The following is a 26561-nucleotide window of genomic DNA, read 5'->3' as shown; positions in this document are numbered from 1 at the left end:
CATAGAGAGAGAGTACACGAAGCAAGTTGCCCGGGGAGGGCAAGGGGCCCGCCCGCCCCGGGTGTCTTCTCCTCCCAATCCACTAGCAGACATCCCGGCACACCAGGAGGCAGGCCTGCAGAGCCAGGAAGGGTGGGCAGAGCCCGAGGGAAGGAGGGCAGCCGAGCAGCCAAGTTGGGGCAGAGGCCGGTCGGGGTGGAGGGTGGGGGGGCGGCAGGGCGGAGGCGGCCCGGGTGGCTCCCGAAGGCCCTCTGAGCCAGGGGCCTGCCCCCGCTGGACAAGGACAGAGCTCCGGCCCCAAGGAGAGGCTCTGGCGCCACGGGGAGCGTCTCCCACCGCCACGAGGGCAGGGCGCGCTCCCGCAGGGCCTGAACCTGAAGGCCCGGGCGGGGGGTGGGAGCGGGGGAGAGTAGGGGCGGCCGGGAAGCGCTGCGGCCCGACTGGACTGGAGTGCCGGGCCGCCGTCGTCCGCCGTCGTCCGCCGTCGTCGTCGTCGCCGTCGTCGTCCTCGTCGACGCCGCCGCCACCCCCGAAGCTTTCCTGGTGCCCGAGGGCCGCTGGCCGGGCCCCTGGGCCGGGCTTCCTGGCCTGGTTGCGTCCCTGTCCGTGTCCGTGTGTCCCTGTGCCCCGTGGGTTGGCGGCAAAAGAGAAAAGGAGGCGTAAAAGCCTACAGCACCCGGTATTCCCAGGCGGTCTCCCATCCAAGTACTAACCAGGCCCGACCCTGCTTAGCTTCCGAGATCAGACGAGATCGGGCGCGTTCAGGGTGGTATGGCCGTAGACGTCAGCGCCTGCCGCCGCTCGCCCTAAGAGCCTGCTCAGCGGCCCCAGCCGCCGGCGCAGCGCGCCTTGGCCGCCCCGGCAGCCTCCAGCTTTGGCCGCCCAGCCCCGCCCCGGCCCGCCCCGCCTGGCCAAGGGTGCGGGTCCCGGCCAGCCGGCCCAAGAGTCCGGCCTCCAAGCAGGCAGGTGGCGGCGACCGGGAGGAAGGCAGTCAGCCAGGCGGGAAGGCCGCCCGGGTCGCGCCCCCTGCCCTTCCTGCGAAGCCCCACGGCCCCCCTCAGTCCGGCCGGGGCTCTCCTGCCGCCTGCTCGCCCCTCGGCCCCGGCGGCGGCACCGGGAGGCACTCGGGCCGCCTGCTTCCGCCGACATCTGGCCGAGCGCCTCTCGTCTCTCCCCCTGCCCAGCGTGGGGTGGCCCCGGCCTCCACTCGCCCTCCCCCCACCCCGGCCCGTCCCCTGGCGGGGCCTCCCTTTGCCTCCCCTTCCTCCAAGGGGCCCTCGCCGGGCCCGGCTCTCGGCCCCAGTCCCGGCCCCGGGCCCGGTCCCCGGCCCACCTGTCCCTCCCGCCTTTGCCCCTCGTCGCCCTCCTGGCCGGCCGTGGCCCTCCAGGGCCACGCGGGACTCGGAGGAGCACGGCGAACCCTTGCGCGCCAGGCTGCTCCTAGGTGCCGCGGAGGCCCTCTGGTACTTCCCACCGGACCCCCGAGCCCTGGTGCTGGCGGGGGAGGGCACCGGGGAGCGGCGAAAGACCACGCACGAGCCACACGCCTACCGACGAGGGACGTCCTGCCCACTGGCCAGTCAGGACCCCACGTAGGCTCCCGGTCCTGCTGGGGGGCTGGAGGTGGGGCAGGCGGCGCTTAGCCTGACGGGAGGGTCGGTGGGGGGCCAGGGCGGTGGGGCAGGCGCGTTGGCCCAGCTGCCCAGCTCACTGGTGAGCTTCCCCGATGGGAGGAGGGAGGGCGGGTTGTGGGGTGGGGTGGGGTGGCGGCGGGGGCGTGGGTGGGGACGGGCGACCGGCGCGGGGAGGGCGGGCGGCCCCCGCCATCCGCACCTCACCCCCCGCTGACCGCGGGCAGGCTGCTTCTGGCCCTGGCGGTCCAGAGCCACAGCCCTGCAGGAAACGTGCGTGGCCGTCCCCGCCCCGCGCCCGGCGCCCCGCCCCCCGCATAGCCTCCAGCTCAACACCGCACCACCCCACCCGGCCTGGACCCCCGCACGCCCCTGCTGCGGTCTCGCACCTCTCGGGGAGGCCCCCAGCTCGACTGGCCCCGGCTCCCCTAGTTCTGTGTGCCCGACGGCCAGGAGGACCCGTCCTCACTCACTCATCGGGGTCAGGCCACTTGAGGCCACGTCTAGGCCCGCGCGGGACACCGGGCAGGAGGGCACCTGTTCCTCCCGGGCACGAGATCCCCACCTCAAGGCCGCCTCACCACCGCCCCCACGCCCGCCTCGTCGCCTCCCCGACCCCCCTCCCCCCCCCCACGCCACACCTCAGAGAGAGAGGCTGGCTAGTCGGCCGAGTGTCCGGCGGCCACCGCCACCACCACCGTTGTGGCCGTCTCACGTCCCCACCCGCACCCCCAGCCCCAGGCCCAGCCCCAGCCCCAGCCTCAGCCCCAGCCCCAGCCCCACCCCCACCCCCAGAGTACACGAAGCAAGTTGCCCGGGGAGGGCAAGGGGCCCGCCCGCCCCGGGTGTCTTCTCCTCCCAATCCACTAGCAGACATCCCGGCACACCAGGAGGCAGGCCTGCAGAGCCAGGAAGGGTGGGCAGAGCCCGAGGGAAGGAGGGCAGCCGAGCAGCCAAGTTGGGGCAGAGGCCGGTCGGGGTGGAGGGTGGGGGGGCGGCAGGGCGGAGGCGGCCCGGGTGGCTCCCGAAGGCCCTCTGAGCCAGGGGCCTGCCCCCGCTGGACAAGGACAGAGCTCCGGCCCCAAGGAGAGGCTCTGGCGCCACGGGGAGCGTCTCCCACCGCCACGAGGGCAGGGCGCGCTCCCGCAGGGCCTGAACCTGAAGGCCCGGGCGGGGGGTGGGAGCGGGGGAGAGTAGGGGCGGCCGGGAAGCGCTGCGGCCCGACTGGACTGGAGTGCCGGGCCGCCGTCGTCCGCCGTCGTCGTCGTCGCCGTCGTCGTCCTCGTCGACGCCGCCGCCACCCCCGAAGCTTTCCTGGTGCCCGAGGGCCGCTGGCCGGGCCCCTGGGCCGGGCTTCCTGGCCTGGTTGCGTCCCTGTCCGTGTCCGTGTGTCCCTGTGCCCCGTGGGTTGGCGGCAAAAGAGAAAAGGAGGCGTAAAAGCCTACAGCACCCGGTATTCCCAGGCGGTCTCCCATCCAAGTACTAACCAGGCCCGACCCTGCTTAGCTTCCGAGATCAGACGAGATCGGGCGCGTTCAGGGTGGTATGGCCGTAGACGTCAGCGCCTGCCGCCGCTCGCCCTAAGAGCCTGCTCAGCGGCCCCAGCCGCCGGCGCAGCGCGCCTTGGCCGCCCCGGCAGCCTCCAGCTTTGGCCGCCCAGCCCCGCCCCGGCCCGCCCCGGCCCGCCCCGGCCCGCCCCGCCTGGCCAAGGGTGCGGGTCCCGGCCAGCCGGCCCAAGAGTCCGGCCTCCAAGCAGGCAGGTGGCGGCGACCGGGAGGAAGGCAGTCAGCCAGGCGGGAAGGCCGCCCGGGTCGCGCCCCCCTGCCCTTCCTGCGAAGCCCCACGGCCCCCCTCAGTCCGGCCGGGGCTCTCCTGCCGCCTGCTCGCCCCTCGCCCCCGGCGGCGGCACCGGGAGGCACTCGGGCCGCCTGCTTCCGCCGACATCTGGCCGAGCGCCTCTCGTCTCTCCCCCTGCCCAGCGTGGGGTGGCCCCGGCCTCCACTCGCCCTTCCCCCACCCCGGCCCGTCCCCTGGCGGGGCCTCCCTTTGCCTCCCCTTCCTCCAAGGGGCCCTCGCCGGGCCCGGCTCTCGGCCCCAGTCCCGGCCCCGGGCCCGGTCCCCGGCCCACCTGTCCCTCCCGCCTTTGCCCCTCGTCGCCCTCCTGGCCGGCCGTGGCCCTCCAGGGCCACGCGGGACTCGGAGGAGCACGGCGAACCCTTGCGCGCCAGGCTGCTCCTAGGTGCCGCGGAGGCCCTCTGGTACTTCCCACCGGACCCCCGAGCCCTGGTGCTGGCGGGGGAGGGCACCGGGGAGCGGCGAAAGACCACGCACGAGCCACACGCCTACCGACGAGGGACGTCCTGCCCACTGGCCAGTCAGGACCCCACGTAGGCTCCCGGTCCTGCTGGGGGGCTGGAGGTGGGGCAGGCGGCGCTTAGCCTGACGGGAGGGTCGGTGGGGGGCCAGGGCGGTGGGGCAGGCGCGTTGGCCCAGCTGCCCAGCTCACTGGTGAGCTTCCCCGATGGGAGGAGGGAGGGCGGGTTGTGGGGTGGGGTGGGGTGGCGGCGGGGGCGTGGGTGGGGACGGGCGACCGGCGCGGGGAGGGCGGGCGGCCCCCGCCATCCGCACCTCACCCCCCGCTGACCGCGGGCAGGCTGCTTCTGGCCCTGGCGGTCCAGAGCCACAGCCCTGCAGGAAACGTGCGTGGCCGTCCCCGCCCCGCGCGCCCGGCGCCCCGCCCCCCGCATAGCCTCCAGCTCAACACCGCACCACCCCACCCGGCCTGGACCCCCGCACGCCCCTGCTGCGGTCTCGCACCTCTCGGGGAGGCCCCCAGCTCGACTGGCCCCGGCTCCCCTAGTTCTGTGTGCCCGACGGCCAGGAGGACCCGTCCTCACTCACTCATCGGGGTCAGGCCACTTGAGGCCACGTCTAGGCCCGCGCGGGACACAGGGCAGGAGGGCACCTGTTCCTCCCGGGCACGAGATCCCCACCTCAAGGCCGCCTCACCACCGCCCCCACGCCCGCCTCGTCGCCTCCCCGACCCCCCTCCCCCCCCCACGCCACACCTCAGAGAGAGAGGCTGGCTAGTCGGCCGAGTGTCCGGCGGCCACCGCCACCACCACCGTTGTGGCCGTCTCACGTCCCCACCCGCACCCCCAGCCCCAGGCCCAGCCCCAGCCCCAGCCTCAGCCCCAGCCCCAGCCCCACCCCCACCCCCAGAGTACACGAAGCAAGTTGCCCGGGGAGGGCAAGGGGCCCGCCCGCCCCGGGTGTCTTCTCCTCCCAATCCACTAGCAGACATCCCGGCACACCAGGAGGCAGGCCTGCAGAGCCAGGAAGGGTGGGCAGAGCCCGAGGGAAGGAGGGCAGCCGAGCAGCCAAGTTGGGGCAGAGGCCGGTCGGGGTGGAGGGTGGGGGGGCGGCAGGGCGGAGGCGGCCCGGGTGGCTCCCGAAGGCCCTCTGAGCCAGGGGCCTGCCCCCGCTGGACAAGGACAGAGCTCCGGCCCCAAGGAGAGGCTCTGGCGCCACGGGGAGCGTCTCCCACCGCCACGAGGGCAGGGCGCGCTCCCGCAGGGCCTGAACCTGAAGGCCCGGGCGGGGGGTGGGAGCGGGGGAGAGTAGGGGCGGCCGGGAAGCGCTGCGGCCCGACTGGACTGGAGTGCCGGGCCGCCGTCGTCCGCCGTCGTCGTCGTCGCCGTCGTCGTCCTCGTCGACGCCGCCGCCACCCCCGAAGCTTTCCTGGTGCCCGAGGGCCGCTGGCCGGGCCCCTGGGCCGGGCTTCCTGGCCTGGTTGCGTCCCTGTCCGTGTCCGTGTGTCCCTGTGCCCCGTGGGTTGGCGGCAAAAGAGAAAAGGAGGCGTAAAAGCCTACAGCACCCGGTATTCCCAGGCGGTCTCCCATCCAAGTACTAACCAGGCCCGACCCTGCTTAGCTTCCGAGATCAGACGAGATCGGGCGCGTTCAGGGTGGTATGGCCGTAGACGTCAGCGCCTGCCGCCGCTCGCCCTAAGAGCCTGCTCAGCGGCCCCAGCCGCCGGCGCAGCGCGCCTTGGCCGCCCCGGCAGCCTCCAGCTTTGGCCGCCCAGCCCCGCCCCGGCCCGCCCCGCCTGGCCAAGGGTGCGGGTCCCGGCCAGCCGGCCCAAGAGTCCGGCCTCCAAGCAGGCAGGTGGCGGCGACCGGGAGGAAGGCAGTCAGCCAGGCGGGAAGGCCGCCCGGGTCGCGCCCCCTGCCCTTCCTGCGAAGCCCCACGGCCCCCCTCAGTCCGGCCGGGGCTCTCCTGCCGCCTGCTCGCCCCTCGCCCCCGGCGGCGGCACCGGGAGGCACTCGGGCCGCCTGCTTCCGCCGACATCTGGCCGAGCGCCTCTCGTCTCTCCCCCTGCCCAGCGTGGGGTGGCCCCGGCCTCCACTCGCCCTCCCCCCACCCCGGCCCGTCCCCTGGCGGGGCCTCCCTTTGCCTCCCCTTCCTCCAAGGGGCCCTCGCCGGGCCCGGCTCTCGGCCCCAGTCCCGGCCCCGGGCCCGGTCCCCGGCCCACCTGTCCCTCCCGCCTTTGCCCCTCGTCGCCCTCCTGGCCGGCCGTGGCCCTCCAGGGCCACGCGGGACTCGGAGGAGCACGGCGAACCCTTGCGCGCCAGGCTGCTCCTAGGTGCCGCGGAGGCCCTCTGGTACTTCCCACCGGACCCCCGAGCCCTGGTGCTGGCGGGGGAGGGCACCGGGGAGCGGCGAAAGACCACGCACGAGCCACACGCCTACCGACGAGGGACGTCCTGCCCACTGGCCAGTCAGGACCCCACGTAGGCTCCCGGTCCTGCTGGGGGGCTGGAGGTGGGGCAGGCGGCGCTTAGCCTGACGGGAGGGTCGGTGGGGGGCCAGGGCGGTGGGGCAGGCGCGTTGGCCCAGCTGCCCAGCTCACTGGTGAGCTTCCCCGATGGGAGGAGGGAGGGCGGGTTGTGGGGTGGGGTGGGGTGGCGGCGGGGGCGTGGGTGGGGACGGGCGACCGGCGCGGGGAGGGCGGGCGGCCCCCGCCATCCGCACCTCACCCCCCGCTGACCGCGGGCAGGCTGCTTCTGGCCCTGGCGGTCCAGAGCCACAGCCCTGCAGGAAACGTGCGTGGCCGTCCCCGCCCCGCGCCCGGCGCCCCGCCCCCCGCATAGCCTCCAGCTCAACACCGCACCACCCCACCCGGCCTGGACCCCCGCACGCCCCTGCTGCGGTCTCGCACCTCTCGGGGAGGCCCCCAGCTCGACTGGCCCCGGCTCCCCTAGTTCTGTGTGCCCGACGGCCAGGAGGACCCGTCCTCACTCACTCATCGGGGTCAGGCCACTTGAGGCCACGTCTAGGCCCGCGCGGGACACCGGGCAGGAGGGCACCTGTTCCTCCCGGGCACGAGATCCCCACCTCAAGGCCGCCTCACCACCGCCCCCACGCCCGCCTCGTCGCCTCCCCGACCCCCCTCCCCCTCCCCACGCCACACCTCAGAGAGAGAGGCTGGCTAGTCGGCCGAGTGTCCGGCGGCCACCGCCACCACCACCGTTGTGGCCGTCTCACGTCCCCACCCGCACCCCCAGCCCCAGGCCCAGCCCCAGCCCCAGCCTCAGCCCCAGCCCCAGCCCCACCCCCACCCCCAGAGTACACGAAGCAAGTTGCCCGGGGAGGGCAAGGGGCCCGCCCGCCCGGGGAGGGCAAGGGGCCCGCCCGCCCCGGGTGTCTTCTCCTCCCAATCCACTAGCAGACATCCCGGCACACCAGGAGGCAGGCCTGCAGAGCCAGGAAGGGTGGGCAGAGCCCGAGGGAAGGAGGGCAGCCGAGCAGCCAAGTTGGGGCAGAGGCCGGTCGGGGTGGAGGGTGGGGGGGCGGCAGGGCGGAGGCGGCCCGGGTGGCTCCCGAAGGCCCTCTGAGCCAGGGGCCTGCCCCCGCTGGACAAGGACAGAGCTCCGGCCCCAAGGAGAGGCTCTGGCGCCACGGGGAGCGTCTCCCACCGCCACGAGGGCAGGGCGCGCTCCCGCAGGGCCTGAACCTGAAGGCCCGGGCGGGGGGTGGGAGCGGGGGAGAGTAGGGGCGGCCGGGAAGCGCTGCGGCCCGACTGGACTGGAGTGCCGGGCCGCCGTCGTCCGCCGTCGTCCGCCGTCGTCGTCGTCGCCGTCGTCGTCCTCGTCGACGCCGCCGCCACCCCCGAAGCTTTCCTGGTGCCCGAGGGCCGCTGGCCGGGCCCCTGGGCCGGGCTTCCTGGCCTGGTTGCGTCCCTGTCCGTGTCCGTGTGTCCCTGTGCCCCGTGGGTTGGCGGCAAAAGAGAAAAGGAGGCGTAAAAGCCTACAGCACCCGGTATTCCCAGGCGGTCTCCCATCCAAGTACTAACCAGGCCCGACCCTGCTTAGCTTCCGAGATCAGACGAGATCGGGCGCGTTCAGGGTGGTATGGCCGTAGACGTCAGCGCCTGCCGCCGCTCGCCCTAAGAGCCTGCTCAGCGGCCCCAGCCGCCGGCGCAGCGCGCCTTGGCCGCCCCGGCAGCCTCCAGCTTTGGCCGCCCAGCCCCGCCCCGGCCCGCCCCGGCCCGCCCCGGCCCGCCCCGCCTGGCCAAGGGTGCGGGTCCCGGCCAGCCGGCCCAAGAGTCCGGCCTCCAAGCAGGCAGGTGGCGGCGACCGGGAGGAAGGCAGTCAGCCAGGCGGGAAGGCCGCCCGGGTCGCGCCCCCTGCCCTTCCTGCGAAGCCCCACGGCCCCCCTCAGTCCGGCCGGGGCTCTCCTGCCGCCTGCTCGCCCCTCGCCCCCGGCGGCGGCACTGGGAGGCACTCGGGCCGCCTGCTTCCGCCGACATCTGGCCGAGCGCCTCTCGTCTCTCCCCCTGCCCAGCGTGGGGTGGCCCCGGCCTCCACTCGCCCTTCCCCCACCCCGGCCCGTCCCCTGGCGGGGCCTCCCTTTGCCTCCCCTTCCTCCAAGGGGCCCTCGCCGGGCCCGGCTCTCGGCCCCAGTCCCGGCCCCGGGCCCGGTCCCCGGCCCACCTGTCCCTCCCGCCTTTGCCCCTCGTCGCCCTCCTGGCCGGCCGTGGCCCTCCAGGGCCACGCGGGACTCGGAGGAGCACGGCGAACCCTTGCGCGCCAGGCTGCTCCTAGGTGCCGCGGAGGCCCTCTGGTACTTCCCACCGGACCCCCGAGCCCTGGTGCTGGCGGGGGAGGGCACCGGGGAGCGGCGAAAGACCACGCACGAGCCACACGCCTACCGACGAGGGACGTCCTGCCCACTGGCCAGTCAGGACCCCACGTAGGCTCCCGGTCCTGCTGGGGGGCTGGAGGTGGGGCAGGCGGCGCTTAGCCTGACGGGAGGGTCGGTGGGGGGGCCAGGGCGGTGGGGCAGGCGCGTTGGCCCAGCTGCCCAGCTCACTGGTGAGCTTCCCCGATGGGAGGAGGGAGGGCGGGTTGTGGGGTGGGGTGGGGGTGGCGGCGGGGGCGTGGGTGGGGACGGGCGACCGGCGCGGGGAGGGCGGGCGGCCCCCGCCATCCGCACCTCACCCCCCGCTGACCGCGGGCAGGCTGCTTCTGGCCCTGGCGGTCCAGAGCCACAGCCCTGCAGGAAACGTGCGTGGCCGTCCCCGCCCCGCGCCCGGCGCCCCGCCCCCCGCATAGCCTCCAGCTCAACACCGCACCACCCCACCCGGCCTGGACCCCCGCACGCCCCTGCTGCGGTCTCGCACCTCTCGGGGAGGCCCCAGCTCGACTGGCCCCGGCTCCCCTAGTTCTGTGTGCCCGACGGCCAGGAGGACCCGTCCTCACTCACTCATCGGGGTCAGGCCACTTGAGGCCACGTCTAGGCCCGCGCGGGACACCGGGCAGGAGGGCACCTGTTCCTCCCGGGCACGAGATCCCCACCTCAAGGCCGCCTCACCACCGCCCCCACGCCCGCCTCGTCGCCTCCCCGACCCCCCTCCCCCCCCCCCACGCCACACCTCAGAGAGAGAGGCTGGCTAGTCGGCCGAGTGTCCGGCGGCCACCGCCACCACCACCGTTGTGGCCGTCTCACGTCCCCACCCGCACCCCCAGCCCCAGGCCCAGCCCCAGCCCCAGCCTCAGCCCCAGCCCCAGCCCCACCCCCACCCCCAGAGTACACGAAGCAAGTTGCCCGGGGAGGGCAAGGGGCCCGCCCGCCCCGGGTGTCTTCTCCTCCCAATCCACTAGCAGACATCCCGGCACACCAGGAGGCAGGCCTGCAGAGCCAGGAAGGGTGGGCAGAGCCCGAGGGAAGGAGGGCAGCCGAGCAGCCAAGTTGGGGCAGAGGCCGGTCGGGGTGGAGGGTGGGGGGGCGGCAGGGCGGAGGCGGCCCGGGTGGCTCCCGAAGGCCCTCTGAGCCAGGGGCCTGCCCCCGCTGGACAAGGACAGAGCTCCGGCCCCAAGGAGAGGCTCTGGCGCCACGGGGAGCGTCTCCCACCGCCACGAGGGCAGGGCGCGCTCCCGCAGGGCCTGAACCTGAAGGCCCGGGCGGGGGGTGGGAGCGGGGGAGAGTAGGGGCGGCCGGGAAGCGCTGCGGCCCGACTGGACTGGAGTGCCGGGCCGCCGTCGTCCGCCGTCGTCCGCCGTCGTCGTCGTCGCCGTCGTCGTCCTCGTCGACGCCGCCGCCACCCCCGAAGCTTTCCTGGTGCCCGAGGGCCGCTGGCCGGGCCCCTGGGCCGGGCTTCCTGGCCTGGTTGCGTCCCTGTCCGTGTCCGTGTGTCCTGTGCCCCGTGGGTTGGCGGCAAAAGAGAAAAGGAGGCGTAAAAGCCTACAGCACCCGGTATTCCCAGGCGGTCTCCCATCCAAGTACTAACCAGGCCCGACCCTGCTTAGCTTCCGAGATCAGACGAGATCGGGCGCGTTCAGGGTGGTATGGCCGTAGACGTCAGCGCCTGCCGCCGCTCGCCCTAAGAGCCTGCTCAGCGGCCCCAGCCGCCGGCGCAGCGCGCCTTGGCCGCCCCGGCAGCCTCCAGCTTTGGCCGCCCAGCCCCGCCCCGGCCCGCCCCGGCCCGCCCCCGGCCCGCCCCGCCTGGCCAAGGGTGCGGGTCCCGGCCAGCCGGCCCAAGAGTCCGGCCTCCAAGCAGGCAGGTGGCGGCGACCGGGAGGAAGGCAGTCAGCCAGGCGGGAAGGCCGCCCGGGTCGCGCCCCCCTGCCCTTCCTGCGAAGCCCCACGGCCCCCCTCAGTCCGGCCGGGGCTCTCCTGCCGCCTGCTCGCCCCTCGCCCCCGGCGGCGGCACCGGGAGGCACTCGGGCCGCCTGCTTCCGCCGACATCTGGCCGAGCGCCTCTCGTCTCTCCCCCTGCCCAGCGTGGGGTGGCCCCGGCCTCCACTCGCCCTTCCCCCACCCCGGCCCGTCCCCTGGCGGGGCCTCCCTTTGCCTCCCCTTCCTCCAAGGGGCCCTCGCCGGGCCCGGCTCTCGGCCCCAGTCCCGGCCCCGGGCCCGGTCCCCGGCCCACCTGTCCCTCCCGCCTTTGCCCCTCGTCGCCCTCCTGGCCGGCCGTGGCCCTCCAGGGCCACGCGGGACTCGGAGGAGCACGGCGAACCCTTGCGCGCCAGGCTGCTCCTAGGTGCCGCGGAGGCCCTCTGGTACTTCCCACCGGACCCCCGAGCCCTGGTGCTGGCGGGGGAGGGCACCGGGGAGCGGCGAAAGACCACGCACGAGCCACACGCCTACCGACGAGGGACGTCCTGCCCACTGGCCAGTCAGGACCCCACGTAGGCTCCCGGTCCTGCTGGGGGGCTGGAGGTGGGGCAGGCGGCGCTTAGCCTGACGGGAGGGTCGGTGGGGGGCCAGGGCGGTGGGGCAGGCGCGTTGGCCCAGCTGCCCAGCTCACTGGTGAGCTTCCCCGATGGGAGGAGGGAGGGCGGGTTGTGGGGTGGGGTGGGGTGGCGGCGGGGGCGTGGGTGGGGACGGGCGACCGGCGCGGGGAGGGCGGGCGGCCCCCGCCATCCGCACCTCACCCCCCGCTGACCGCGGGCAGGCTGCTTCTGGCCCTGGCGGTCCAGAGCCACAGCCCTGCAGGAAACGTGCGTGGCCGTCCCCGCCCCGCGCCCGGCGCCCCGCCCCCCGCATAGCCTCCAGCTCAACACCGCACCACCCCACCCGGCCTGGACCCCCGCACGCCCCTGCTGCGGTCTCGCACCTCTCGGGGAGGCCCCCAGCTCGACTGGCCCCGGCTCCCCTAGTTCTGTGTGCCCGACGGCCAGGAGGACCCGTCCTCACTCACTCATCGGGGTCAGGCCACTTGAGGCCACGTCTAGGCCCGCGCGGGACACAGGGCAGGAGGGCACCTGTTCCTCCCGGGCACGAGATCCCCACCTCAAGGCCGCCTCACCACCGCCCCCACGCCCGCCCTCGTCGCCTCCCCGACCCCCCCTCCCCCCCCCACGCCACACCTCAGAGAGAGAGGCTGGCTAGTCGGCCGAGTGTCCGGCGGCCACCGCCACCACCACCGTTGTGGCCGTCTCACGTCCCCACCCGCACCCCCAGCCCCAGGCCCAGCCCCAGCCCCAGCCTCAGCCCCAGCCCCAGCCCCACCCCCACCCCCCAGAGTACACGAAGCAAGTTGCCCGGGGAGGGCAAGGGGGCCCGCCCGCCCCGGGTGTCTTCTCCTCCCAATCCACTAGCAGACATCCCGGCACACCAGGAGGCAGGCCTGCAGAGCCAGGAAGGGTGGGCAGAGCCCGAGGGAAGGAGGGCAGCCGAGCAGCCAAGTTGGGGCAGAGGCCGGTCGGGGTGGAGGGTGGGGGGGCGGCAGGGCGGAGGCGGCCCGGGTGGCTCCCGAAGGCCCTCTGAGCCAGGGGCCTGCCCCCGCTGGACAAGGACAGAGCTCCGGCCCCAAGGAGAGGCTCTGGCGCCACGGGGAGCGTCTCCCACCGCCACGAGGGCAGGGCGCGCTCCCGCAGGGCCTGAACCTGAAGGCCCGGGCGGGGGGTGGGAGCGGGGGAGAGTAGGGGCGGCCGGGAAGCGCTGCGGCCCGACTGGACTGGAGTGCCGGGCCGCCGTCGTCCGCCGTCGTCGTCGTCGCCGTCGTCGTCCTCGTCGACGCCGCCGCCACCCCCGAAGCTTTCCTGGTGCCCGAGGGCCGCTGGCCGGGCCCCTGGGCCGGGCTTCCTGGCCTGGTTGCGTCCCTGTCCGTGTCCGTGTGTCCCTGTGCCCCGTGGGTTGGCGGCAAAAGAGAAAAGGAGGCGTAAAAGCCTACAGCACCCGGTATTCCCAGGCGGTCTCCCATCCAAGTACTAACCAGGCCCGACCCTGCTTAGCTTCCGAGATCAGACGAGATCGGGCGCGTTCAGGGTGGTATGGCCGTAGACGTCAGCGCCTGCCGCCGCTCGCCCTAAGAGCCTGCTCAGCGGCCCAGCCGCCGGCGCAGCGCGCCTTGGCCGCCCCGGCAGCCTCCAGCTTTGGCCGCCCAGCCCCGCCCCGGCCCGCCCCGCCTGGCCAAGGGTGCGGGTCCCGGCCAGCCGGCCCAAGAGTCCGGCCTCCAAGCAGGCAGGTGGCGGCGACCGGGAGGAAGGCAGTCAGCCAGGCGGGAAGGCCGCCCGGGTCGCGCCCCCTGCCCTTCCTGCGAAGCCCCACGGCCCCCCTCAGTCCGGCCGGGGCTCTCCTGCCGCCCTGCTCGCCCCTCGGCCCCGGCGGCGGCACCGGGAGGCACTCGGGCCGCCTGCTTCCGCCGACATCTGGCCGAGCGCCTCTCGTCTCTCCCCCTGCCCAGCGTGGGGTGGCCCCGGCCTCCACTCGCCCTCCCCCCACCCCGGCCCGTCCCCTGGCGGGGCCTCCCTTTGCCTCCCCTTCCTCCAAGGGGCCCTCGCCGGGCCCGGCTCTCGGCCCCAGTCCCGGCCCCGGGCCGGTCCCCGGCCCACCTGTCCCTCCCCGCCTTTGCCCCTCGTCGCCCTCCTGGCCGGCCGTGGCCCTCCAGGGCCACGCGGGACTCGGAGGAGCACGGCGAACCCTTGCGCGCCAGGCTGCTCCTAGGTGCCGCGGAGGCCCTCTGGTACTTCCCACCGGACCCCCGAGCCCTGGTGCTGGCGGGGGAGGGCACCGGGGAGCGGCGAAAGACCACGCACGAGCCACACGCCTACCGACGAGGGACGTCCTGCCCACTGGCCAGTCAGGACCCCACGTAGGCTCCCGGTCCTGCTGGGGGGCTGGAGGTGGGGCAGGCGGCGCTTAGCCTGACGGGAGGGTCGGTGGGGGGCCAGGGCGGTGGGGCAGGCGCGTTGGCCCAGCTGCCCAGCTCACTGGTGAGCTTCCCCGATGGGAGGAGGGAGGGCGGGTTGTGGGGTGGGGTGGGGTGGCGGCGGGGGGCGTGGGTGGGGACGGGCGACCGGCGCGGGGAGGGCGGGCGGCCCCCGCCATCCGCACCTCACCCCCCGCTGACCGCGGGCAGGCTGCTTCTGGCCCTGGCGGTCCAGAGCCACAGCCCTGCAGGAAACGTGCGTGGCCGTCCCCGCCCCGCGCCCGGCGCCCCGCCCCCCGCATAGCCTCCAGCTCAACACCGCACCACCCCACCCGGCCTGGACCCCCGCACGCCCCTGCTGCGGTCTCGCACCTCTCGGGGAGGCCCCCAGCTCGACTGGCCCCGGCTCCCCTAGTTCTGTGTGCCCGACGGCCAGGAGGACCCGTCCTCACTCACTCATCGGGGTCAGGCCACTTGAGGCCACGTCTAGGCCCGCGCGGGACACCGGGCAGGAGGGCACCTGTTCCTCCCGGGCACGAGATCCCCACCTCAAGGCCGCCTCACCACCGCCCCCACGCCCGCCTCGTCGCCTCCCCGACCCCCCTCCCCCCCCCACGCCACACCTCAGAGAGAGAGGCTGGCTAGTCGGCCGAGTGTCCGGCGGCCACCGCCACCACCACCGTTGTGGCCGTCTCACGTCCCCACCCGCACCCCCAGCCCAGGCCCAGCCCCAGCCCCAGCCCCAGCCCAGCCCCAGCCCCAGCCCCACCCCCACCCCCAGAGTACACGAAGCAAGTTGCCCGGGGAGGGCAAGGGGCCCGCCCGCCCCGGGTGTCTTCTCCTCCCAATCCACTAGCAGACATCCCGGCACACCAGGAGGCAGGCCTGCAGAGCCAGGAAGGGTGGGCAGAGCCCGAGGGAAGGAGGGCAGCCGAGCAGCCAAGTTGGGGCAGAGGCCGGTCGGGGTGGAGGGTGGGGGGGGCGGCAGGGCGGAGGCGGCCCGGGTGGCTCCCGAAGGCCCTCTGAGCCAGGGGCCTGCCCCCGCTGGACAAGGACAGAGCTCCGGCCCCAAGGAGAGGCTCTGGCGCCACGGGGAGCGTCTCCCACCGCCACGAGGGCAGGGCGCGCTCCCGCAGGGCCTGAACCTGAAGGCCCGGGCGGGGGGTGGGAGCGGGGGAGAGTAGGGGCGGCCGGGAAGAATACTATCTCTCTATGGGCCGCCGTCGTCCGCCGTCGTCCGCCGTCGTCGTCGTCGCCGTCGTCGTCCTCGTCGACGCCGCCGCCACCCCCGAAGCTTTCCTGGTGCCCGAGGGCCGCTGGCCGGGCCCCTGGGCCGGGCTTCCTGGCCTGGTTGCGTCCCTGTCCGTGTCCGTGTGTCCCTGTGCCCGTGGGTTGGCGGCAAAAGAGAAAAGGAGGCGTAAAAGCCTACAGCACCCGGTATTCCAGGCGGTCTCCCATCCAAGTACTAACCAGGCCCGACCCTGCTTAAGCTTCCGAGATCAGACGAGATCGGGCGCGTTCAGGGTGGTATGGCCGTAGACGTCAGCGCCTGCCGCCGCTCGCCCTAAGAGCCTGCTCAGCGGCCCCAGCCGCCGGCGCAGCGCGCCTTGGCCGCCCCGGCAGCCTCCAGCTTTGGCCGCCCAGCCCCGCCCCGGCCCCCCCGGCCCGCCCCGGCCCGCCCCGCCTGGCCAAGGGTGCGGGTCCCGGCCAGCCGGCCCAAGAGTCCGGCCTCCAAGCAGGCAGGTGGCGGCGACCGGGAGGAAGGCAGTCAGCCAGGCGGGAAGGCCGCCCGGGTCGCGCCCCCTGCCCTTCCTGCGAAGCCCCACGGCCCCCCTCAGTCCGGCCGGGGCTCTCCTGCCGCCTGCTCGCCCCCTCGCCCCCGGCGGCGGCACTGGGAGGCACTCGGGCCGCCTGCTTCCGCCGACATCTGGCCGAGCGCCCTCTCGTCTCTCCCCCTGCCCAGCGTGGGGTGGCCCCGGCCTCCACTCGCCCTTCCCCCACCCCGGCCCGTCCCCTGGCGGGGCCTCCCTTTGCCTCCCTTCCTCCAAGGGGCCCTCGCCGGGCCCGGCTCTCGGCCCCAGTCCCGGCCCCGGGCCCGGTCCCCGGCCCACCTGTCCCTCCCGCCTTTGCCCCTCGTCGCCCTCCTGGCCGGCCGTGGCCCTCCAGGGCCACGCGGGACTCGGAGGAGCACGGCGAACCCTTGCGCGCCAGGCTGCTCCTAGGTGCCGCGGAGGCCCTCTGGTACTTCCCACCGGACCCCCGAGCCCTGGTGCTGGCGGGGGAGGGCACCGGGGAGCGGCGAAAGACCACGCACGAGCCACACGCCTACCGACGAGGGACGTCCTGCCCACTGGCCAGTCAGGACCCCACGTAGGCTCCCGGTCCTGCTGGGGGGCTGGAGGTGGGGCAGGCGGCGCTTAGCCTGACGGGAGGGTCGGTGGGGGGCCAGGGCGGTGGGGCAGGCGCGTTGGCCCAGCTGCCCAGCTCACTGGTGAGCTTCCCCGATGGGAGGAGGGAGGGCGGGTTGTGGGGTGGGGTGGGGTGGCGGCGGGGGCGTGGGTGGGGACGGGCGACCGGCGCGGGGAGGGCGGGCGGCCCCCGCCATCCGCACCTCACCCCCCGCTGACCGCGGGCAGGCTGCTTCTGGCCCTGGCGGTCCAGAGCCACAGCCCTGCAGGAAACGTGCGTGGCCGTCCCCGCCCCGCGCCCGGCGCCCCGCCCCCCCGCATAGCCTCCAGCTCAACACCGCACCACCCCACCCGGCCTGGACCCCCGCACGCCCCTGCTGCGGTCTCGCACCTCTCGGGGAGGCCCCCAGCTCGACTGGCCCCGGCTCCCCTAGTTCTGTGTGCCCGACGGCCAGGAGGACCCGTCCTCACTCACTCATCGGGGTCAGGCCACTTGAGGCCACGTCTAGGCCCGCGCGGGACACCGGGCAGGAGGGCACCTGTTCCTCCCGGGCACGAGATCCCCACCTCAAGGCCGCCTCACCACCGCCCCCCACGCCCGCCTCGTCGCCTCCCCGACCCCCCTCCCCCCCCCACGCCACACCTCAGAGAGAGAGGCTGGCTAGGTCGGCCGAGTGTCCGGCGGCCACCGCCACCACCACCGTTGTGGCCGTCTCACGTCCCCACCCGCACCCCAGCCCCAGGCCCAGCCCCAGCCCCAGCCTCAGCCCCAGCCCCAGCCCCACCCCACCCCCAGAGTACACGAAGCAAGTTGCCCGGGGAGGGCAAGGGGCCCGCCCGCCCCGGGTGTCTTCTCCTCCCAATCCACTAGCAGACATCCCGGCACACCAGGAGGCAGGCCTGCAGAGCCAGGAAGGGTGGGCAGAGCCCGAGGGAAGGAGGGCAGCCGAGCAGCCAAGTTGGGGCAGAGGCCGGTCGGGGTGGAGGGTGGGGGGGCGGCAGGGCGGAGGCGGCCCGGGTGGCTCCCGAAGGCCCTCTGAGCCAGGGGCCTGCCCCCGCTGGACAAGGACAGAGCTCCGCCCCAAGGAGAGGCTCTGGCGCCACGGGAGCGTCTCCCACCGCCACGAGGGCAGGGCGCGCTCCCGCAGGGCCTGAACCTGAAGGCCCGGCGGGGGGGTGGGAGCGGGGGAGAGTAGGGGCGGCCGGGAAGCCGCTGCGGCCCGACTGGACTGGAGTGCCGGGCCGCCGTCGTCCGCCGTCGTCCGCCGTCGTCGTCGTCGCCGTCGTCGTCCTCGTCGACGCCGCCGCCACCCCCGAAGCTTTCCTGGTGCCCGAGGGCCGCTGGCCGGGCCCCTGGCCGGGCTTCCTGGCCTGGTTGCGTCCCTGTCCGTGTCCGTGTGTCCCTGTGCCCCGTGGGTTGGCGGCAAAAGAGAAAAGGAGGCGTAAAAGCCTACAGCACCCGGTATTCCCAGGCGGTCTCCCATCCAAGTACTAACCAGGCCCGACCCTGCTTAGCTTCCGAGATCAGACGAGATCGGGCGCGTTCAGGGTGGTATGGCCGTAGACGTCAGCGCCTGCCGCCGCTCGCCCTAAGAGCCTGCTCAGCGGCCCCAGCCGCCGGCGCAGCGCGCCTTGGCCGCCCCGGCAGCCTCCAGCTTTGGCCGCCCAGCCCCGCCCCGGCCCGCCCCGGCCCGCCCCGGCCCGCCCCCGCCTGGCCAAGGGTGCGGGTCCCGGCCAGCCGGCCCAAGAGTCCGGCCTCCAAGCAGGCAGGTGGCGGCGACCGGGAGGAAGGCAGTCAGCCAGGCGGGAAGGCCGCCCGGGTCGCGCCCCCTGCCCTTCCTGCGAAGCCCACGGCCCCCCTCAGTCCGGCCGGGGCTCTCCTGCCGCCTGCTCGCCCCTCGCCCCAATACTATCTCTCTATGGGAGGCACTCGGGCCGCCTGCTTCCGCCGACATCTGGCCGAGCGCCTCTCGTCTCTCCCCCTGCCCAGCGTGGGGTGGCCCCGGCCTCCACTCGCCCTTCCCCCACCCCGGCCCGTCCCCTGGCGGGGCCTCCCTTTGCCTCCCCTTCCTCCAAGGGGCCCTCGCCGGGCCCGGCTCTCGGCCCCAGTCCCGGCCCCGGGCCCGGTCCCCGGCCCACCTGTCCCTCCCGCCTTTGCCCCTCGTCGCCCTCCTGGCCGGCCGTGGCCCTCCAGGGCCACGCGGGACTCGGAGGAGCACGGCGAACCCTTGCGCGCCAGGCTGCTCCTAGGTGCCGCGGAGGCCCTCTGGTACTTCCCACCGGACCCCCGAGCCCTGGTGCTGGCGGGGGAGGGCACCGGGGAGCGGCGAAAGACCACGCACGAGCCACACGCCTACCGACGAGGGACGTCCTGCCCACTGGCCAGTCAGGACCCCACGTAGGCTCCCGGTCCTGCTGGGGGGCTGGAGGTGGGGCAGGCGGCGCTTAGCCTGACGGGAGGGTCGGTGGGGGGCCAGGGCGGTGGGGCAGGCGCGTTGGCCCAGCTGCCCAGCTCACTGGTGAGCTTCCCCGATGGGAGGAGGGAGGGCGGGTTGTGGGGTGGGGTGGGGTGGCGGCGGGGGCGTGGGTGGGGACGGGCGACCGGCGCGGGGAGGGCGGGCGGCCCCCGCCATCCGCACCTCACCCCCCGCTGACCGCGGGCAGGCTGCTTCTGGCCCTGGCGGTCCAGAGCCACAGCCCTGCAGGAAACGTGCGTGGCCGTCCCCGCCCCGCGCCCGGCGCCCCGCCCCCCGCATAGCCTCCAGCTCAACACCGCACCACCCCACCCGGCCTGGACCCCCGCACGCCCCTGCTGCGGTCTCGCACCTCTCGGGGAGGCCCCCAGCTCGACTGGCCCCGGCTCCCCTAGTTCTGTGTGCCCGACGGCCAGGAGGACCCGTCCTCACTCACTCATCGGGGTCAGGCCACTTGAGGCCACGTCTAGGCCCGCGCGGGACACAGGGCAGGAGGGCACCTGTTCCTCCCGGGCACGAGATCCCCACCTCAAGGCCGCCTCACCACCGCCCCCACGCCCGCCTCGTCGCCTCCCCGACCCCCCTCCCCCCCCACGCCACACCTCAGAGAGAGAGGCTGGCTAGTCGGCCGAGTGTCCGGCGGCCACCGCCACCACCACCGTTGTGGCCGTCTCACGTCCCCACCCGCACCCCCAGCCCCAGGCCCAGCCCCAGCCCCAGCCTCAGCCCCAGCCCCAGCCCCACCCCCACCCCCAGAGTACACGAAGCAAGTTGCCCGGGGAGGGCAAGGGGCCCGCCCGCCCCGGGTGTCTTCTCCTCCCAATCCACTAGCAGACATCCCGGCACACCAGGAGGCAGGCCTGCAGAGCCAGGAAGGGTGGGCAGAGCCCGAGGGAAGGAGGGCAGCCGAGCAGCCAAGTTGGGGCAGAGGCCGGTCGGGGTGGAGGGTGGGGGGGCGGCAGGGCGGAGGCGGCCCGGGTGGCTCCCGAAGGCCCTCTGAGCCAGGGGCCTGCCCCCGCTGGACAAGGACAGAGCTCCGGCCCCAAGGAGAGGCTCTGGCGCCACGGGGAGCGTCTCCCACCGCCACGAGGGCAGGGCGCGCTCCCGCAGGGCCTGAACCTGAAGGCCCGGGCGGGGGGTGGGAGCGGGGGAGAGTAGGGGCGGCCGGGAAGCGCTGCGGCCCGACTGGACTGGAGTGCCGGGCCGCCGTCGTCCGCCGTCGTCGTCGTCGCCGTCGTCGTCCTCGTCGACGCCGCCGCCACCCCCGAAGCTTTCCTGGTGCCCGAGGGCCGCTGGCCGGGCCCCTGGGCCGGGCTTCCTGGCCTGGTTGCGTCCCTGTCCGTGTCCGTGTGTCCCTGTGCCCCGTGGGTTGGCGGCAAAAGAGAAAAGGAGGCGTAAAAGCCTACAGCACCCGGTATTCCCAGGCGGTCTCCCATCCAAGTACTAACCAGGCCCGACCCTGCTTAGCTTCCGAGATCAGACGAGATCGGGCGCGTTCAGGGTGGTATGGCCGTAGACGTCAGCGCCTGCCGCCGCTCGCCCTAAGAGCCTGCTCAGCGGCCCCAGCCGCCGGCGCAGCGCGCCTTGGCCGCCCCGGCAGCCTCCAGCTTTGGCCGCCCAGCCCCGCCCCGGCCCGCCCCGCCTGGCCAAGGGTGCGGGTCCCGGCCAGCCGGCCCAAGAGTCCGGCCTCCAAGCAGGCAGGTGGCGGCGACCGGGAGGAAGGCAGTCAGCCAGGCGGGAAGGCCGCCCGGGTCGCGCCCCCTGCCCTTCCTGCGAAGCCCCACGGCCCCCCTCAGTCCGGCCGGGGCTCTCCTGCCGCCTGCTCGCCCCTCGCCCCCGGCGGCGGCACCGGGAGGCACTCGGGCCGCCTGCTTCCGCCGACATCTGGCCGAGCGCCTCTCGTCTCTCCCCCTGCCCAGCGTGGGGTGGCCCCGGCCTCCACTCGCCCTCCCCCCACCCCGGCCCGTCCCCTGGCGGGGCCTCCCTTTGCCTCCCCTTCCTCCAAGGGGCCCTCGCCGGGCCCGGCTCTCGGCCCCAGTCCCGGCCCCGGGCCCGGTCCCCGGCCCACCTGTCCCTCCCGCCTTTGCCCCTCGTCGCCCTCCTGGCCGGCCGTGGCCCTCCAGGGCCACGCGGGACTCGGAGGAGCACGGCGAACCCTTGCGCGCCAGGCTGCTCCTAGGTGCCGCGGAGGCCCTCTGGTACTTCCCACCGGACCCCCGAGCCCTGGTGCTGGCGGGGGAGGGCACCGGGGAGCGGCGAAAGACCACGCACGAGCCACACGCCTACCGACGAGGGACGTCCTGCCCACTGGCCAGTCAGGACCCCACGTAGGCTCCCGGTCCTGCTGGGGGGCTGGAGGTGGGGCAGGCGGCGCTTAGCCTGACGGGAGGGTCGGTGGGGGGCCAGGGCGGTGGGGCAGGCGCGTTGGCCCAGCTGCCCAGCTCACTGGTGAGCTTCCCCGATGGGAGGAGGGAGGGCGGGTTGTGGGGTGGGGTGGGGTGGCGGCGGGGGCGTGGGTGGGGACGGGCGACCGGCGCGGGGAGGGCGGGCGGCCCCCGCCATCCGCACCTCACCCCCCGCTGACCGCGGGCAGGCTGCTTCTGGCCCTGGCGGTCCAGAGCCACAGCCCTGCAGGAAACGTGCGTGGCCGTCCCCGCCCCGCGCCCGGCGCCCCGCCCCCCGCATAGCCTCCAGCTCAACACCGCACCACCCCACCCGGCCTGGACCCCCGCACGCCCCTGCTGCGGTCTCGCACCTCTCGGGGAGGCCCCCAGCTCGACTGGCCCCGGCTCCCCTAGTTCTGTGTGCCCGACGGCCAGGAGGACCCGTCCTCACTCACTCATCGGGGTCAGGCCACTTGAGGCCACGTCTAGGCCCGCGCGGGACACCGGGCAGGAGGGCACCTGTTCCTCCCGGGCACGAGATCCCCACCTCAAGGCCGCCTCACCACCGCCCCCACGCCCGCCTCGTCGCCTCCCCGACCCCCCTCCCCCCCCACGCCACACCTCAGAGAGAGAGGCTGGCTAGTCGGCCGAGTGTCCGGCGGCCACCGCCACCACCACCGTTGTGGCCGTCTCACGTCCCCACCCGCACCCCCAGCCCCAGGCCCAGCCCCAGCCCCAGCCTCAGCCCCAGCCCCAGCCCCACCCCCACCCCCAGAGTACACGAAGCAAGTTGCCCGGGGAGGGCAAGGGGCCCGCCCGCCCCGGGTGTCTTCTCCTCCCAATCCACTAGCAGACATCCCGGCACACCAGGAGGCAGGCCTGCAGAGCCAGGAAGGGTGGGCAGAGCCCGAGGGAAGGAGGGCAGCCGAGCAGCCAAGTTGGGGCAGAGGCCGGTCGGGGTGGAGGGTGGGGGGGCGGCAGGGCGGAGGCGGCCCGGGTGGCTCCCGAAGGCCCTCTGAGCCAGGGGCCTGCCCCCGCTGGACAAGGACAGAGCTCCGGCCCCAAGGAGAGGCTCTGGCGCCACGGGGAGCGTCTCCCACCGCCACGAGGGCAGGGCGCGCTCCCGCAGGGCCTGAACCTGAAGGCCCGGGCGGGGGGTGGGAGCGGGGGAGAGTAGGGGCGGCCGGGAAGCGCTGCGGCCCGACTGGACTGGAGTGCCGGGCCGCCGTCGTCCGCCGTCGTCCGCCGTCGTCGTCGTCGCCGTCGTCGTCCTCGTCGACGCCGCCGCCACCCCCGAAGCTTTCCTGGTGCCCGAGGGCCGCTGGCCGGGCCCCTGGGCCGGGCTTCCTGGCCTGGTTGCGTCCCTGTCCGTGTCCGTGTGTCCCTGTGCCCCGTGGGTTGGCGGCAAAAGAGAAAAGGAGGCGTAAAAGCCTACAGCACCCGGTATTCCCAGGCGGTCTCCCATCCAAGTACTAACCAGGCCCGACCCTGCTTAGCTTCCGAGATCAGACGAGATCGGGCGCGTTCAGGGTGGTATGGCCGTAGACGTCAGCGCCTGCCGCCGCTCGCCCTAAGAGCCTGCTCAGCGGCCCCAGCCGCCGGCGCAGCGCGCCTTGGCCGCCCCGGCAGCCTCCAGCTTTGGCCGCCCAGCCCCGCCCCGGCCCGCCCCGGCCCGCCCCGGCCCGCCCCGCCTGGCCAAGGGTGCGGGTCCCGGCCAGCCGGCCCAAGAGTCCGGCCTCCAAGCAGGCAGGTGGCGGCGACCGGGAGGAAGGCAGTCAGCCAGGCGGGAAGGCCGCCCGGGTCGCGCCCCCTGCCCTTCCTGCGAAGCCCCACGGCCCCCCTCAGTCCGGCCGGGGCTCTCCTGCCGCCTGCTCGCCCCTCGCCCCCGGCGGCGGCACCGGGAGGCACTCGGGCCGCCTGCTTCCGCCGACATCTGGCCGAGCGCCTCTCGTCTCTCCCCCTGCCCAGCGTGGGGTGGCCCCGGCCTCCACTCGCCCTTCCCCCACCCCGGCCCGTCCCCTGGCGGGGCCTCCCTTTGCCTCCCCTTCCTCCAAGGGGCCCTCGCCGGGCCCGGCTCTCGGCCCCAGTCCCGGCCCCGGGCCCGGTCCCCGGCCCACCTGTCCCTCCCGCCTTTGCCCCTCGTCGCCCTCCTGGCCGGCCGTGGCCCTCCAGGGCCACGCGGGACTCGGAGGAGCACGGCGAACCCTTGCGCGCCAGGCTGCTCCTAGGTGCCGCGGAGGCCCTCTGGTACTTCCCACCGGACCCCCGAGCCCTGGTGCTGGCGGGGGAGGGCACCGGGGAGCGGCGAAAGACCACGCACGAGCCACACGCCTACCGACGAGGGACGTCCTGCCCACTGGCCAGTCAGGACCCCACGTAGGCTCCCGGTCCTGCTGGGGGGCTGGAGGTGGGGCAGGCGGCGCTTAGCCTGACGGGAGGGTCGGTGGGGGGCCAGGGCGGTGGGGCAGGCGCGTTGGCCCAGCTGCCCAGCTCACTGGTGAGCTTCCCCGATGGGAGGAGGGAGGGCGGGTTGTGGGGTGGGGTGGGGTGGCGGCGGGGGCGTGGGTGGGGACGGGCGACCGGCGCGGGGAGGGCGGGCGGCCCCCGCCATCCGCACCTCACCCCCCGCTGACCGCGGGCAGGCTGCTTCTGGCCCTGGCGGTCCAGAGCCACAGCCCTGCAGGAAACGTGCGTGGCCGTCCCCGCCCCGCGCCCGGCGCCCCGCCCCCCGCATAGCCTCCAGCTCAACACCGCACCACCCCACCCGGCCTGGACCCCCGCACGCCCCTGCTGCGGTCTCGCACCTCTCGGGGAGGCCCCCAGCTCGACTGGCCCCGGCTCCCCTAGTTCTGTGTGCCCGACGGCCAGGAGGACCCGTCCTCACTCACTCATCGGGGTCAGGCCACTTGAGGCCACGTCTAGGCCCGCGCGGGACACAGGGCAGGAGGGCACCTGTTCCTCCCGGGCACGAGATCCCCACCTCAAGGCCGCCTCACCACCGCCCCCACGCCCGCCTCGTCGCCTCCCCGACCCCCCTCCCCCCCCACGCCACACCTCAGAGAGAGAGGCTGGCTAGTCGGCCGAGTGTCCGGCGGCCACCGCCACCACCACCGTTGTGGCCGTCTCACGTCCCCACCCGCACCCCCAGCCCCAGGCCCAGCCCCAGCCCCAGCCTCAGCCCCAGCCCCAGCCCCACCCCCACCCCCAGAGTACACGAAGCAAGTTGCCCGGGGAGGGCAAGGGGCCCGCCCGCCCCGGGTGTCTTCTCCTCCCAATCCACTAGCAGACATCCCGGCACACCAGGAGGCAGGCCTGCAGAGCCAGGAAGGGTGGGCAGAGCCCGAGGGAAGGAGGGCAGCCGAGCAGCCAAGTTGGGGCAGAGGCCGGTCGGGGTGGAGGGTGGGGGGGCGGCAGGGCGGAGGCGGCCCGGGTGGCTCCCGAAGGCCCTCTGAGCCAGGGGCCTGCCCCCGCTGGACAAGGACAGAGCTCCGGCCCCAAGGAGAGGCTCTGGCGCCACGGGGAGCGTCTCCCACCGCCACGAGGGCAGGGCGCGCTCCCGCAGGGCCTGAACCTGAAGGCCCGGGCGGGGGGTGGGAGCGGGGGAGAGTAGGGGCGGCCGGGAAGCGCTGCGGCCCGACTGGACTGGAGTGCCGGGCCGCCGTCGTCCGCCGTCGTCGTCGTCGCCGTCGTCGTCCTCGTCGACGCCGCCGCCACCCCCGAAGCTTTCCTGGTGCCCGAGGGCCGCTGGCCGGGCCCCTGGGCCGGGCTTCCTGGCCTGGTTGCGTCCCTGTCCGTGTCCGTGTGTCCCTGTGCCCCGTGGGTTGGCGGCAAAAGAGAAAAGGAGGCGTAAAAGCCTACAGCACCCGGTATTCCCAGGCGGTCTCCCATCCAAGTACTAACCAGGCCCGACCCTGCTTAGCTTCCGAGATCAGACGAGATCGGGCGCGTTCAGGGTGGTATGGCCGTAGACGTCAGCGCCTGCCGCCGCTCGCCCTAAGAGCCTGCTCAGCGGCCCCAGCCGCCGGCGCAGCGCGCCTTGGCCGCCCCGGCAGCCTCCAGCTTTGGCCGCCCAGCCCCGCCCCGGCCCGCCCCGCCTGGCCAAGGGTGCGGGTCCCGGCCAGCCGGCCCAAGAGTCCGGCCTCCAAGCAGGCAGGTGGCGGCGACCGGGAGGAAGGCAGTCAGCCAGGCGGGAAGGCCGCCCGGGTCGCGCCCCCTGCCCTTCCTGCGAAGCCCCACGGCCCCCCTCAGTCCGGCCGGGGCTCTCCTGCCGCCTGCTCGCCCCTCGCCCCCGGCGGCGGCACCGGGAGGCACTCGGGCCGCCTGCTTCCGCCGACATCTGGCCGAGCGCCTCTCGTCTCTCCCCCTGCCCAGCGTGGGGTGGCCCCGGCCTCCACTCGCCCTCCCCCCACCCCGGCCCGTCCCCTGGCGGGGCCTCCCTTTGCCTCCCCTTCCTCCAAGGGGCCCTCGCCGGGCCCGGCTCTCGGCCCCAGTCCCGGCCCCGGGCCCGGTCCCCGGCCCACCTGTCCCTCCCGCCTTTGCCCCTCGTCGCCCTCCTGGCCGGCCGTGGCCCTCCAGGGCCACGCGGGACTCGGAGGAGCACGGCGAACCCTTGCGCGCCAGGCTGCTCCTAGGTGCCGCGGAGGCCCTCTGGTACTTCCCACCGGACCCCCGAGCCCTGGTGCTGGCGGGGGAGGGCACCGGGGAGCGGCGAAAGACCACGCACGAGCCACACGCCTACCGACGAGGGACGTCCTGCCCACTGGCCAGTCAGGACCCCACGTAGGCTCCCGGTCCTGCTGGGGGGCTGGAGGTGGGGCAGGCGGCGCTTAGCCTGACGGGAGGGTCGGTGGGGGGCCAGGGCGGTGGGGCAGGCGCGTTGGCCCAGCTGCCCAGCTCACTGGTGAGCTTCCCCGATGGGAGGAGGGAGGGCGGGTTGTGGGGTGGGGTGGGGTGGCGGCGGGGGCGTGGGTGGGGACGGGCGACCGGCGCGGGGAGGGCGGGCGGCCCCCGCCATCCGCACCTCACCCCCCGCTGACCGCGGGCAGGCTGCTTCTGGCCCTGGCGGTCCAGAGCCACAGCCCTGCAGGAAACGTGCGTGGCCGTCCCCGCCCCGCGCCCGGCGCCCCGCCCCCCGCATAGCCTCCAGCTCAACACCGCACCACCCCACCCGGCCTGGACCCCCGCACGCCCCTGCTGCGGTCTCGCACCTCTCGGGGAGGCCCCCAGCTCGACTGGCCCCGGCTCCCCTAGTTCTGTGTGCCCGACGGCCAGGAGGACCCGTCCTCACTCACTCATCGGGGTCAGGCCACTTGAGGCCACGTCTAGGCCCGCGCGGGACACCGGGCAGGAGGGCACCTGTTCCTCCCGGGCACGAGATCCCCACCTCAAGGCCGCCTCACCACCGCCCCCACGCCCGCCTCGTCGCCTCCCCGACCCCCCTCCCCCCCCCACGCCACACCTCAGAGAGAGAGGCTGGCTAGTCGGCCGAGTGTCCGGCGGCCACCGCC

At 75.2% G+C, this 26561-nt stretch overlaps 11 non-coding genes across 11 annotated transcripts; all 11 read right to left on the bottom strand.

Annotated features, from left to right (window-relative positions):
* Positions 1-664: 664 nt before the first annotated feature.
* LOC135230047 (5S ribosomal RNA) lies at positions 665-783 on the bottom strand. The gene has a single exon (XR_010320687.1). It is a non-coding gene; the product is annotated as a 5S ribosomal RNA (ribosomal RNA).
* A 2286-nt stretch (positions 784-3069) lies between these two features.
* Positions 3070-3188, bottom strand: LOC135230046 (5S ribosomal RNA). The gene has a single exon (XR_010320686.1). It is a non-coding gene; the product is annotated as a 5S ribosomal RNA (ribosomal RNA).
* Positions 3189-5496: 2308 nt separating this feature from the next.
* Positions 5497-5615, bottom strand: LOC135230045 (5S ribosomal RNA). Its single transcript, XR_010320685.1, has one exon. It is a non-coding gene; the product is annotated as a 5S ribosomal RNA (ribosomal RNA).
* A 2322-nt stretch (positions 5616-7937) lies between these two features.
* On the bottom strand, positions 7938-8056 carry LOC135230044 (5S ribosomal RNA). Its single transcript, XR_010320684.1, has one exon. It is a non-coding gene; the product is annotated as a 5S ribosomal RNA (ribosomal RNA).
* A 2317-nt stretch (positions 8057-10373) lies between these two features.
* On the bottom strand, positions 10374-10492 carry LOC135230043 (5S ribosomal RNA). The gene has a single exon (XR_010320683.1). It is a non-coding gene; the product is annotated as a 5S ribosomal RNA (ribosomal RNA).
* A 2311-nt stretch (positions 10493-12803) lies between these two features.
* On the bottom strand, positions 12804-12922 carry LOC135230042 (5S ribosomal RNA). The gene has a single exon (XR_010320682.1). It is a non-coding gene; the product is annotated as a 5S ribosomal RNA (ribosomal RNA).
* Positions 12923-15210: 2288 nt separating this feature from the next.
* Positions 15211-15329, bottom strand: LOC135230048 (5S ribosomal RNA). Its single transcript, XR_010320688.1, has one exon. It is a non-coding gene; the product is annotated as a 5S ribosomal RNA (ribosomal RNA).
* Positions 15330-17643: 2314 nt separating this feature from the next.
* LOC135230040 (5S ribosomal RNA) lies at positions 17644-17762 on the bottom strand. Its single transcript, XR_010320680.1, has one exon. It is a non-coding gene; the product is annotated as a 5S ribosomal RNA (ribosomal RNA).
* A 2307-nt stretch (positions 17763-20069) lies between these two features.
* Positions 20070-20188, bottom strand: LOC135230039 (5S ribosomal RNA). The gene has a single exon (XR_010320679.1). It is a non-coding gene; the product is annotated as a 5S ribosomal RNA (ribosomal RNA).
* A 2294-nt stretch (positions 20189-22482) lies between these two features.
* On the bottom strand, positions 22483-22601 carry LOC135230038 (5S ribosomal RNA). The gene has a single exon (XR_010320678.1). It is a non-coding gene; the product is annotated as a 5S ribosomal RNA (ribosomal RNA).
* Positions 22602-24905: 2304 nt separating this feature from the next.
* Positions 24906-25024, bottom strand: LOC135230037 (5S ribosomal RNA). Its single transcript, XR_010320677.1, has one exon. It is a non-coding gene; the product is annotated as a 5S ribosomal RNA (ribosomal RNA).
* Positions 25025-26561: the final 1537 nt, after the last annotated feature.

The sequence above is a fragment of the Loxodonta africana genome, unplaced genomic scaffold, assembly GCF_030014295.1.
Source record: "Loxodonta africana isolate mLoxAfr1 unplaced genomic scaffold, mLoxAfr1.hap2 scaffold_732, whole genome shotgun sequence".
In the NCBI taxonomy this organism is placed as follows: domain Eukaryota; kingdom Metazoa; phylum Chordata; class Mammalia; order Proboscidea; family Elephantidae; genus Loxodonta; species Loxodonta africana.
This window is presented reverse-complemented; position numbering and strand designations above follow the sequence as displayed.